Source organism: Bison bison, unplaced genomic scaffold (genome assembly GCF_000754665.1).
Source record: "Bison bison bison isolate TAMUID 2011002044 unplaced genomic scaffold, Bison_UMD1.0 scf7180017864297, whole genome shotgun sequence".
Taxonomy (NCBI): domain Eukaryota; kingdom Metazoa; phylum Chordata; class Mammalia; order Artiodactyla; family Bovidae; genus Bison; species Bison bison.
This window is the reverse complement of record NW_011494869.1, coordinates 6875222-6886731: the sequence shown is the minus strand read 5'-3', so window position 1 is coordinate 6886731 and position 11510 is coordinate 6875222. Positions and strand designations below refer to the sequence as shown.

At 38.9% G+C, this 11510-nt stretch overlaps 1 protein-coding gene across 5 annotated transcripts in view; it reads left to right on the top strand.

Moving 5' to 3' along the window:
- The first annotated feature begins 606 nt into the window (after positions 1-606).
- Positions 607-11510, top strand: part of CTCF (CCCTC-binding factor (zinc finger protein)) — a 44445-nt gene continuing 33541 nt past the window's right edge. For 2 of the 5 annotated variants that reach the window (XM_010851034.1, XM_010851031.1), the window contains exons 1-3: positions 610-1408; positions 3240-3356; positions 4800-4912. The gene's annotated coding sequence lies outside the window, so the exon portion shown is untranslated. Of the gene's footprint in view, positions 1409-3239; positions 3357-4799; positions 4913-8984; positions 9068-11510 lie in introns of those variants that run through there. The other 3 variants (XM_010851035.1, XM_010851033.1, XM_010851032.1) reach the window with 3 other exon arrangements.

The window sequence follows — 11510 nt, the reverse complement described above, 5'->3', positions numbered from 1 at the left end:
GCGGCGCTGCTGCGGCTGCGAGTAGAGGGACCCCAGAGCTGCCGAGAGCTCCCTCTGCAAGGCTGGCTGAGCTGCTCGCGCCTCGACGCCGCCTGAGCGGGCGGGGGGACGCGCGCTCGCCGCCCCCGCCGGGGCCCACTGCGCCCCCAAACTAGCGCCGGGCTCTTTGAGTGATCCGACCGATGCGGTCCCGCACGCCGGGCGGAAAGGACACAAGTTCCCCGACAAGTAGTTTTTTTCTCGAGCTAGGGTCGGATTCTCGTTGCATTGATAGCAGCCTGACTTCATGCACTAAGAGATCGCAAAGGGATCAAGACTTAATTTAATTCTGATCTCAGTGACGTGACAAATTCCTGAATTCGGGATTATGGGTTGGCTAAATTGATTGAGGCAACTCTTTGAGTTTCTGTCTCGCTTTGAAACTTCCTGACGATGACTTACTACTGTACTTAGTACCTGATGCTTCAGGGCTAGGCGAAGGCAGTTCTGTCGCGGGATTGTGCAACCCGATCTAAAGCGCCAGTAGGGCAGAATGAATTTGTTCTTGACTCCACTGGTAATTTGCCCATATGCTGAAATATGAGGGTTGGTGTTGTAATTGAATCCTGGGTCACTAGTTGCAGTTGGTTTATAAATATCTACGCCTAATGTAACTACTCTAGTAGCTGACTTCCTGTAGCTTTGAGTTCAGCAGTAAGTAAACATTCGCATATGAAGCGTCTTCCTGCTTTCTTTGAGTTTAGATCAACTATAAAAGTTAAAATTCCAGGTTCCCCTTAGGCAGTAAAAGAAGTTAAACAGGGCATGTATGTTAAATTCACTATGTCTTTAAGCCCTCTTGCATCATTAAAAAGCTTCCTGTTGAATTGCCAGGTTTCCCCCCTCCCCCAATATGCTAGCTAGTACCTTAATACAACATCATGCAGCAGTTGCTTTGGAGAGAGGAAAGAAAGTCTTGATTAACTGACGGGCAGGGAGTGGGGAAGGAGAGCAGGGAGGCTATGTTAAATTCATAAGAACATTAAAATAGCCTGGTGCTAAGCGAAATTGACCGATCTACTGTGTGTAATCTCTGTAGAATTTTGCGGCAACTGCCTCCATAGGGGAATCTTTTCAACATTACTTTTTTGAACCCTATAAAATGTTCCTTCTCCCTCTCCAAAATAAGATTGCACTAAGTAACTATATGCAGCAGTGTTGATGGAGGGTCAGTCTTGAGAATAGAACCGCACTTAATTGCCTAATACATTAGTCCATTTGTGTAGTTTTTGGCATTCTAGTAATTTTCGGTTTTGCTTTCCTTTTGAAACTGTGGATGGCAGGTGGCATGTTTTACTTAAAATAAGCTCCACACGGGATAAATCCAGCAGGTCTGTGATTGAGTCAGCAGGAAAGCTTGTTTTCCCAGGTTAGCATTGTGCTCCATAGACCATATTTTGCTTCTTGATTTCAGTTGCGCTATATAGAGTCACCAGCTTCTTGGTTTTACACATCATTTATTTTGTTCTAAAGGTATAGCTCTTGTCCACAGGGTTGCTATCCTTTGAGATTTCCTATATGCCAGGATTCATACTTTGTTGTTTATTTGATTTTGTGCTGTTTTTTTTTTTTTTTTCCCCATGCCATGAGGCATGCAAGGATCTTAGTTATATCTTTTAACCCATGTCCCCTGCAGTGGGAGTGAGGAGTCTTAACCATTGGACTGCTGGAAGTCTCCTTTGTTTTTATTGGAAAACGAAGTCTACAGAGAGAATAAATTGAGGACCTAAGATTACCCAAAGAAACGTATTGCTAGTATGGGAAAGATTACAATAGGAATGCTTACCTGCATAGGAAAATACTGCTTATTTAAGAGTAGCTGTAAAAGTTATCCTTAATATGCATTAAAGTCCTAAGAGCTTTAGGATTTTGCTTTAAAGAACATACAAAAATGAGGGCACCCACCAAGGACTTCTCTGAGTGGCTTGGGGAGTTCCTTACGAGTGGCAGAAGCCACCTGTGGCTGACTAGGGTTCTGAGAAATCCTGTGGCAGAGCTTTTCGGAGTGGTGCCTGCTGGCAGAATGTATCTCGGGAGACTGGTTTTTTGCTTGAGGGATGCTACTGGCATCAAATCCACTCCACATTATTTACTTTATAGGCTCTATGTCATTTTTTAAAACCAGATACCTAGCTGACCATCTGTCTAACTTATTTATCTATCTTGGTTTCAGATGATTAGAAATGCTTTTGCAAAAAATTAGGTCCCTCTTCAAACAAGTAAGATTTATCATGATTTAATGCACTGAAAAAGAACATACAGGTTTAGAAAGAATAGTAATACATAACATTGAGGTACATGGTTCACAAATGTGTGAATTAGGCACACCGTATTTATTGTTTTAAACGTCCCCAAGCTTTCTCTAGTTGCTGTGTTCAGCTCTTCCCTGGCTGTACGTTTGCATTTTCTCAGTGTTTAGTATTTAAATGCAAAGATGTGGCTATTGAATATAGACTGCTAATATATACCCCAAGAATAATGGGTTTTTTCCTCAGTTGATCTTATTTTTAGTCACCCTTCCAATTTTTAGGGGCATAAAATTTCATACCTTTTGAGGCACCTTGGTGACAATATATGAATCCAATATAAAAGTGTTTCTTGGATTAAATACACTAATTATCTACTTATGTTGTTATAAATTGCCTTTTTTTTTTTCAGCAGGGAAGACTTCTTTAGCTTCATCTGATAAAGTATCATAATAGTTTTATGAGATGAATTCCTCTTAATTGTACCTCATATGCCAGTTTCTTTGGAAATGGTTAAATTTAGCTCTTTGATTTAAGAGTAATGTCCATCCCCGCCCCTGCCATGGAGTTAAGTACCACTCTACCATTGCCTGAAGCTTGACAGTCCATTTATTTGTATTTTAGAGACAGAATTGTTAAGTAGCAATTTGACTTTAAAAAAGTATTTTGTTATTTGTCTAAGAAAAGGTATTTCATTGCTGTGCTTTTAGGACTGTTGAAGGTCAGTGAAAGCTCCCTCCATAGTTATCTTATTACACTGAAAAATATAGTCTTGAGGTTTAAACTAACAATCAGTAAAACCACTACTTTAATAATAGTAATGTGACAGTTTAGCAAGTATACTGTTTTTTCCCAATTTTATCTGTCTTCCTCTTGCTTTTATTTTGCTTTTCATACTATGTCTGCATTTGTGTGTATTTGGTGTCCATAAAATGATGTGTGCTTCTGTTTCAGAATGATTACAGACCTGGGTCCAAAGAACAAGATGCAGTAGCGGACAGATTGCTGACCAGAGGCTTGAGAGCTGAGTTCTGTTTTCCCTGCTCAAACTGACTTTGCAGCCACGGAGAGGTAAATGCTATTTCCACTTCTTGGTCTTACATATAGGAGTAATAAAACCTTTCTGGGGTTGGAGGATTTGCTGGATCATTCTTAAGTATAGGAGATATAGGACAGTGGATAATTGAGAGCATTTAAGCTTTATATTCAAGGAATACTCCATTTGAAACTCTCTTTGCACTGCCATACACTAGCTGGCTGACACTGGGTAGATTACTTAACCTTTCTACTCCTACAGTTGTTATTTGTGAGAATAACACCAGTTAATGAGGTTATTATCAGAGTTATGCAAATTTGTATAAAGCATTAAGTACCATTCTGAGTATGTACGTAGGAAGACCCCAGGATGCTCAGAGGTTAAAGCATCTGCCTCCAATGCGGGAGACCCAGGTTTGATCCCTGGGTCGGGAAGATCCCCTGGAGAAGGAAATGGTAACCCATTCCAGTATTCTTGCCTGGAAAATCCCATGGACGGAGAAGCCTGGTAGGCTATAGTCCATGGGGTCGCAAAGAGTCGGACACGACTGAGCGACTTCACCCACTCATTCTGTAGAAACCCTTGAACTATAGATTTTGACTCTTGACAAATGACCTCAAAAGTCCATGGCCTGTGGCAGTTTGTAGTTTTGGTGAGGAACAGATGGAATCCTGTGCTTGAAGAAGCTGATATCCTAGGTAAAAATTGTCTCACTAAATTTGAGTTAACCTAGCTAATGACCCATGTTTATATTGTAGTGTTACAGTCCTTATAAATAATTTTTTTGGGAAACATTTGCAAGGGTCACTTATAATTTACTTTACAATTTCTGCTGTTAAATATAATGAACAGTACAGGATACTTGAAACAGGCTTCTCATAAATGTCAGTGTCTACTAGACTTGGGATCTCATTAACAATAAAGAAGGGTTCTGGGTGTGAAAAATCTCTCTTCTCAGGCTACTGGGAAGAAGATCTTTTTAATCCCTAGAAAATGTGAAAATAGTTTAATTGCATTTGTGTAATGGTGAAAAGAGTGTAGAGGTGAGAATTACAAATGCCGAGATTAGATAAGCTTATATGAATGAATCATCTAAGTGACTACTAAGTTTTTTCTTACAAGCTATGCTTGGAGCACACAGAGAGGAGGAAGGAAACAGGAGTGAAAGCTGTTCTTCTAATCAGTTTTCTGTATGGGCAGCTTGATACCTCGTAGATGGGATGGACAAGCTCTATGTGCTAGTGTTCTATTGCTCCAGAAATAACTTGTGTCCTGCACGTTCTTTAGTGTTGACAGGTAGTGCATACTAATGAGCTGCTTGAAAAGAGAAACAATACTGATATGAAAAGCTATACAGAAAACTAGCCTTAAGAGTTTGGGGAATGGGGTTATAAGAACATTTTGATCACTTTTAAGTATTATGGCTAGTTTAATGATTTAGATCCCTGGTTCTCAAACTGGGATATGAATACCCTTAGGGTACAAAGTGGTATGATTCCGGGGTACTTGAAGCCACAAGATAAACATGACTCATCTTCTTGGAGCTTCAGTTGTGCTCACTGAGGGGGCGGTGAGTTAAGTAATTTAACAGGTAAGTAATTATAAATACTTTTACATTAAAACAAATATATACTTTAAGAGAAGAATGTGAACTCTTTGACTATCTAAGATAACAAACAAATGGGGCATGAGTGCCTGGAGCGGGAAACCCTGTTTGTAGTGAAAACATTTGAGAAGCAGTACTTTTGAGCTATGTAACAGCGTTACCATCCAGCTCCTTACTTTGTCCCCTGTAGCATCTACTGTAGAATATAGAAGTTAAACTGTATTAAATGGAGCTTGTTTGCTTGTATGCACATTCCTATATGTGCCCAGCATGCCCAACAGTTTTGTGCATTCTGGTTGACAATTCTAGATGGCTGGACCAGGTCATGAAGACCATTCCGATGATATAAGAATTACGATTTAAAAGAAAAGCAGCAATGAGCAAAATCAGGTCTGAAACCATAAATTTTATAAAACAATTTTGAAAATATATTAACTCCAACATAGTCATTTTTACTGATTTTTGGCCCTCCCCCAGGTTACTTAGAGTCATAATAAAAATGGCTAAATTCTAAGCTGTGGACATTATGACTCCTAATTATTCAAAAGCATCTATTCTTAACAGTTTTGTGTGTTTTACAGTTTCTAAGTATTGTTACTGGTATTGTTCTTAATGTAAATGGCACTTAAAAATTATATTTTCTCTATTGATGATGCCTGCTCTTTGAATATAGGTTTTATATTTGAACTTGAATGGTTCTACATATACTGAAGTGTGACTTTCTCTGCAATGATATAAATTGGATCAACCCAGATATTTAGATGTGTCTAAATATCTGTAGTGTTTATTTATTGAACACTCGTAATGTGCTTATTCCATTCTTTGAACACTTATACCTTTCTGCTTTGTGCCAGGCATGTATTAGGTACTGGGGATTTCAAGAAGAATAAGAAAAAGATCCTTTTCCTGAGGAGCTTAAGTAGAATATAGGGCAAGAGATCTATAAATGTGTTGTTGGTGCTGGGATAAAAGTGTGTTCAGTGTGCAGGGAGGGATGGTCAGTTACAGAAGTTAATGAAAGATGTTAGGATAGGCTTTCTGCAGGAGAGACCTTGATCTAAGTGTATCAGGAAATACAAAAGAAGCATAAAATTAGATTTTAATCTTACTAGGGTACCAAGGCTTAACCAGCATGCAGCTTAATAGCTGTATGGCCTTGGGCAAGTTCATTAAGGGTGAATTCTTTGTCCCTTCCTTTCCCTATTTGTAAAATGACTTATCTACTTTATTGGAGGCTTTTGACAGTTAAATGAAGGGGGAAATATATACAGTTGACCCTTGAACAATGTGAGCTTGAACTGCTGGGTCCACTTATATGTGGATTTTTTTCCCATAGTAAATAACTGCAACTACAAATAACTACAGTTGACTGAATCCACTGATGAGGGAACGGTATATATGGAGGGGTAACTATAGATTATATTGAATTTTAAACTGTGTGGAGGGTCAGTACACTGAAACCCCCATTCATTGAGTCAGCTATATATTTGTAACTAACTATAATGTGCTACACAGAGGTAAAGCAGGGATCTTTAGACTTTAGCAGTAGTTGGTCATTGTATATATTTTACATTAAATTGACTACTGATGACGACCAGACAAGAGAAGACTCTTGAGAGTCCCTTGGACTGCAAGGAGATCCAACCAGTCCATCCTAAAGGAGATCAGTCCTGGGTGTTCACTGGACTGATGTTGAAGCTGAAACTCCAATACTTTGGCCACCTGATGCGAAGAGCTGACTCATTTGAAAAGACACTGATACTGGGAGGAGAAGGGGACGACAGAGGATGAGATGGTTGGATGGCATCACCGACTCAATGGACATGAGTTTGGGTAAACTCCGGGAGTTGGTGAAGGACATGGAGGCCTGGCCTGCTGTGGTTCATGGGGTTGCAAAGGGTTGGACACGACTGAACGACTAAACTGAACTGAACCACTTACGTGGGACTTATCAAAAAATTAATTAGAAAATAAATAGAGCAGTAGACAAATGGATAAATAAACAGGACCAAATTCCATGTTGGGAGTGATGTTTGACAAAGGCTGAAAAAAGCTGATTGGAAAGATTATTAACTAGCAAAGTGCTTATGAGAAGTTTGGGCGGTTTTTGAGTTGTGTTTTGTCTTAATATAGTACATGGTGAGGGGAAGAGTAGGCAGGGATGTAATGCAATGTGATAAGTATAGTTAACACTGCTGTATGTTACATATGAAACTTAAAGAGTATGAATGTTTGCTAAATTTCTCTGGGAAATCCATATATCATGAAATATTATATGTAAGTCAAATCTTACGCTTTATACCTCAAACTTACATAGTGCTATATAAGAAGGAAATGGCAACCCACTCCTGTGTTCTTGCCTAGGAAGTCCCATGAACAGAGGATCCTGGTGGGCTACAGTCCATAGGGTTGCTAAAGAGTCGGACACAACTTAGCAACTAAACAACAACAAACAGCAGATACATCAATTATATCTAAATAAAACTGGGAGGAAAAAATTACGGAAAATAAATTGTTATGGAGGAAAAGTAAAGAAAAACCCAGACAGTAATAACCTGTAGACTATAGGTTATATTATATATGTGTGTGTGTATATATATATACATATATATATATAATATAACCTGGTACATAGCAAGAGCTCAATAAGTAATTGTTTGGATGAATGAATGCCCAGGGTAAAAGACTAAATGGATAGGCATCAAAACACTGGTCAAAACAAACTGCAAAATAAACTGGTAGTGTGAGGGTGGTTAGGTTTGGTTTTCTGTAGTTTTATCACAATTATTTTATAATGCAAATAGGTTTTTTTTTCCCCCTCAGAGTTAACCAAAATTTGGGAGTAGCAGCATTCAATAATAGGGAAATTAATTAAATTATGATACACCTCCTCTGTATCTGCAGATTCAACTAGCGGCAATAAAGCATGACCGCTGTCTTGTGCCATTGTACATAAGGGACTTGAGCATCCACAGACCTGGGTATCTGGCCAGAGACTGGGGTGGGGATGGTGTGCTGGAACCAATTCCCTGTGGATACCCAGGGACAACTGTAATAGAATGTCATGCAACTGTTTTATTATGTATAGAAATATATTGAAATGGAGAGGGATTTGAGACACTACATAAAGCAAATTGTCAAATAGTGTGCACAGTGCAACCACAATGCACAGTGTGATCTCATGTAAGAGTAAATATGTGTATGAATTGGGAGGAGAATATGGATATAAACCAGCATGTTTATGTAAAACGTATAAGTTTATATATTCTTACTTATCAGAATTTTTTTATCTGTATTTCATAATCTTTAAAGGGAAAAAGGAATAGGAAAGTAGCACTGAAGCTTTCTGATAAATATAATGAAGTAATAAAAAGTAGTTTTTGCCTAGTAAAGGTAGGCTCCAGAGCCTTGCTGTAACAGTTGCAGAAGTGCAGGCAGGAGTGGGGCGCTGGCAGCCATGTATCTGTCCAAGTTTTAGAGTGAATTGAGGTTGCAGTGGCAGTTCTTAAAATTTTCCTCTCAAATTGGATCTTAAATTTGTTTTGTATCATTCGAGTAATGTTTAGTTTCATTCTTTGATAGAGTAATAATGATATACCAGCTTCCCCAACAAGGAAGAAGGAGATAGAGTCCTGAAATGTCCTAGTTTAGTGAGGGCCTTTGAAGAAAAGAGCAGATAGGTATCTTGATGCTTTGTGTGCAGTGGAGAGGGAGAAGGGGGATTATGCCCTGACTTAGAGCAACCTTTCCAGTTTAAAACTTTACCCTAATGGACATGAGGGCAGAGCCAGACTAGTAGACTGAATCTTATATATCACTTTTTTGCCTGATACAGGGATTCCTCTTTAAATTTCCTGGACTTCAGATGTAAAGCCACTCAGAATGGTATACGTTTATTATTAATTATTAGCCATTTCCATCTAAAGAGGTTTCAGAGACTTCAGCCTGATGGCTCGGTTATAGAAAAGGGGACTGCAGAGATAGAGAACCGACTGTTGTACAGCTTCACTATATGTAGTTGTTAAAATTTTCTGACTTTTTTTTTTTTTTTTTTTAGCTGAGACATGGTGATATTTGTTCCCTTCTTAGCTTTGAGAATGAATCTAATTGATAACCTAGAAGTCTAGCATTTAAAGCCAGGTGAGATTTTAAGTCACTATACAGTTCTTAGGGCTTCCCTGACTAGCTCAGTTGGTAAAGAATCTTCCTGCAATACGGGAGACCCCGGTTCAATTCCTGGGTCAGGAAGATTCGCTGAACAAAGGATAGGCTACCCAGTCCAGTATTCTTGGGCTTCGCTTGTGGCTCAGCTGGGAAAGACTCTCCAGTATTCTTGGGCTTCCCTTGTGGCTCAGCTGGGAAAGAATCCGCCTGCAATGTAGGAGACCTGGGTTCGATCCCTGGATTGGAAAGATCCCCTGGAGAAGGGAAAGGCTGCCCACTCTGGTATTCTGGTCTGGAGAATTCCGTGGACTGTATAGTCCATGGGGTTGTGAAGAGTTGGACACGGCTGAGAGACTTTCACTTTCATACAGTTCGCTCATAATACAGATAACAACCCTAAGAGGGAAAGTGATTTACCCAAGGTCATGAATGTAGGACAAGTACATCTGCCTTTTTTTTTATTCTTCAGACTGACTCTGAATATTCTCCGGGTTTCATGGAATATCCTGCTGCATTTGGTTCTCTAACTAATGTACTTGATGTATGTACATTTGGTTTTTTAGATCTCTTTTAAGAGAAACACATCAGTGTATGTCACTAGAAAAATAAATTTTAAGAGACTACCTTACTGCTCTCTAGTGTTGTACACCTGTGCACTGGCATACCTTAAGTTTTCAGTGTATATTTGTCAGAATTTTTAAAAATATTTCCCCAAACCTTCAAGTTTGTTCAATGTGCAGTGTATCACTAGGCTCTGGTGTTGTTAATATTAAAGTTTGGTATCTAATACCAGGGGTGTTAGGATTTTAAGCTCATTCATCTCTTTCTTTATAATCCAGGACTTTTTTAGAATCCTTCAGTTTATTTCTCTGTGATAAGAACAGACTGTCCTTGGAGACAAATATTTGTCTGTCTGTTTTGCTTTTTGGCTGCACTGTGCAGCATGCAGGATCCTCGTTCTCTGAAAGTGAAAGTGTTAGTGGCTCAGTCGTGTCCGACTCTGTGCAACCCCACGGACTGTATAGCCCACCAGGCTTCTCTGTCCATGGGATTCTCCAGGCAAGAATACTGGAGTGGGTTGCCATGCCCTTTTCCAGGGGATCATCCCAATCCATGTATCAAACCTGGGCCTCCCACATTGCAGGCAGATTCTTTACCATCTGAGCCACCAGGGAAGCGCCCCGCCCTGGTTCCCTGACCAGGAATCAAACCTGCACCTTCTATAGTGGAGCTTGGAGTCCCAACCCCTGGACCACCAGGGAAGTTCAGCATCTCTATTTTAGTATAGCTCAGTTGGACCACTGAAAGTTCAGAATTATTTCAGCCCACTGCTTTTTTAACTCTAGTATAACAAAACTCTGTCACATATTGTAAAGTATGCAAGATACTATATACATTCACAGATTATGATACAGAGCTGTAGTAATAGAGGACCCACTAATTGTTTTTAGCATTTCTATTTTATTTGTGTCTTACAGCTTTCTACTTGTTTAATTTTTTGTTGTTGTTATAGGTATATTTTGAAACTATAAAGTAATAGTGACTTTGTTTTCTGTTGCAAGTAAATTTTATCTTTTAGTACATTCTTTTTCTTTCTGGCTTCCTGGTAGACAAGGCCTTTGATCCTTCTCCTTCTATTTCTTGTTTTCCTCTGTTTGTTTCCATATTTCTCAGGAGTAAGCAAGTTAGCAGATTACTTCTTTTTATAACCTAATAGTAGTTCAAAGTAGCATTTTGTTTCTTTTATTGTTTAAACTTCTCTCTCTGTTCCTATAGGTATATATGTATATATCCTTTTTCTGTTTTTTAGATTTCTTTTATTCTGTTGGATAGCACTTTATTATTCATATTTTGTGTTATACTGTTTAGTCACTAAGGATATCTTATTTTTTCAGGTAACTTTCTTGATCTTTGTTCAAAAATGGCATATTGCCATTTATTAATATTACTATTACTATACCTTTGGTACAGACATTGCTGAGTTTAAGCTGTTGACTTCTTATTTAATCTTGATCTTATAGGAGACACCATTGACCAGATAAAAATGGTCTTAATTTCTACTGAGTAGCCTTCATGAGTGAGTTTTGGGTTAAGCAGTGGCCATATGATCACTGAGACACCCTACAAAACCAGGAATTCATTCTGCTGTGTGTGTCCATTTCTCTCCTTCCCCGGCCCTTTTTTTCCTTTTGTCATACGTTGAGTTTGTCCATACCACCTAGAGTGATTGTTTTATATTGTTGCTACCCACGATAGAGGTGAAATTTTAGAACTTTCTTCTCGAGTCATGCAGCAAATGGAATTATTCTAAAGAATGAACCAGAAATTCTAATAGTAGAAAACTATGGGTATTTGAATAGTTTTGAGTTACGTCAGCCTGCATTTAGGGTGAATAACGATTGTCTTGTGGGTCAGTCAC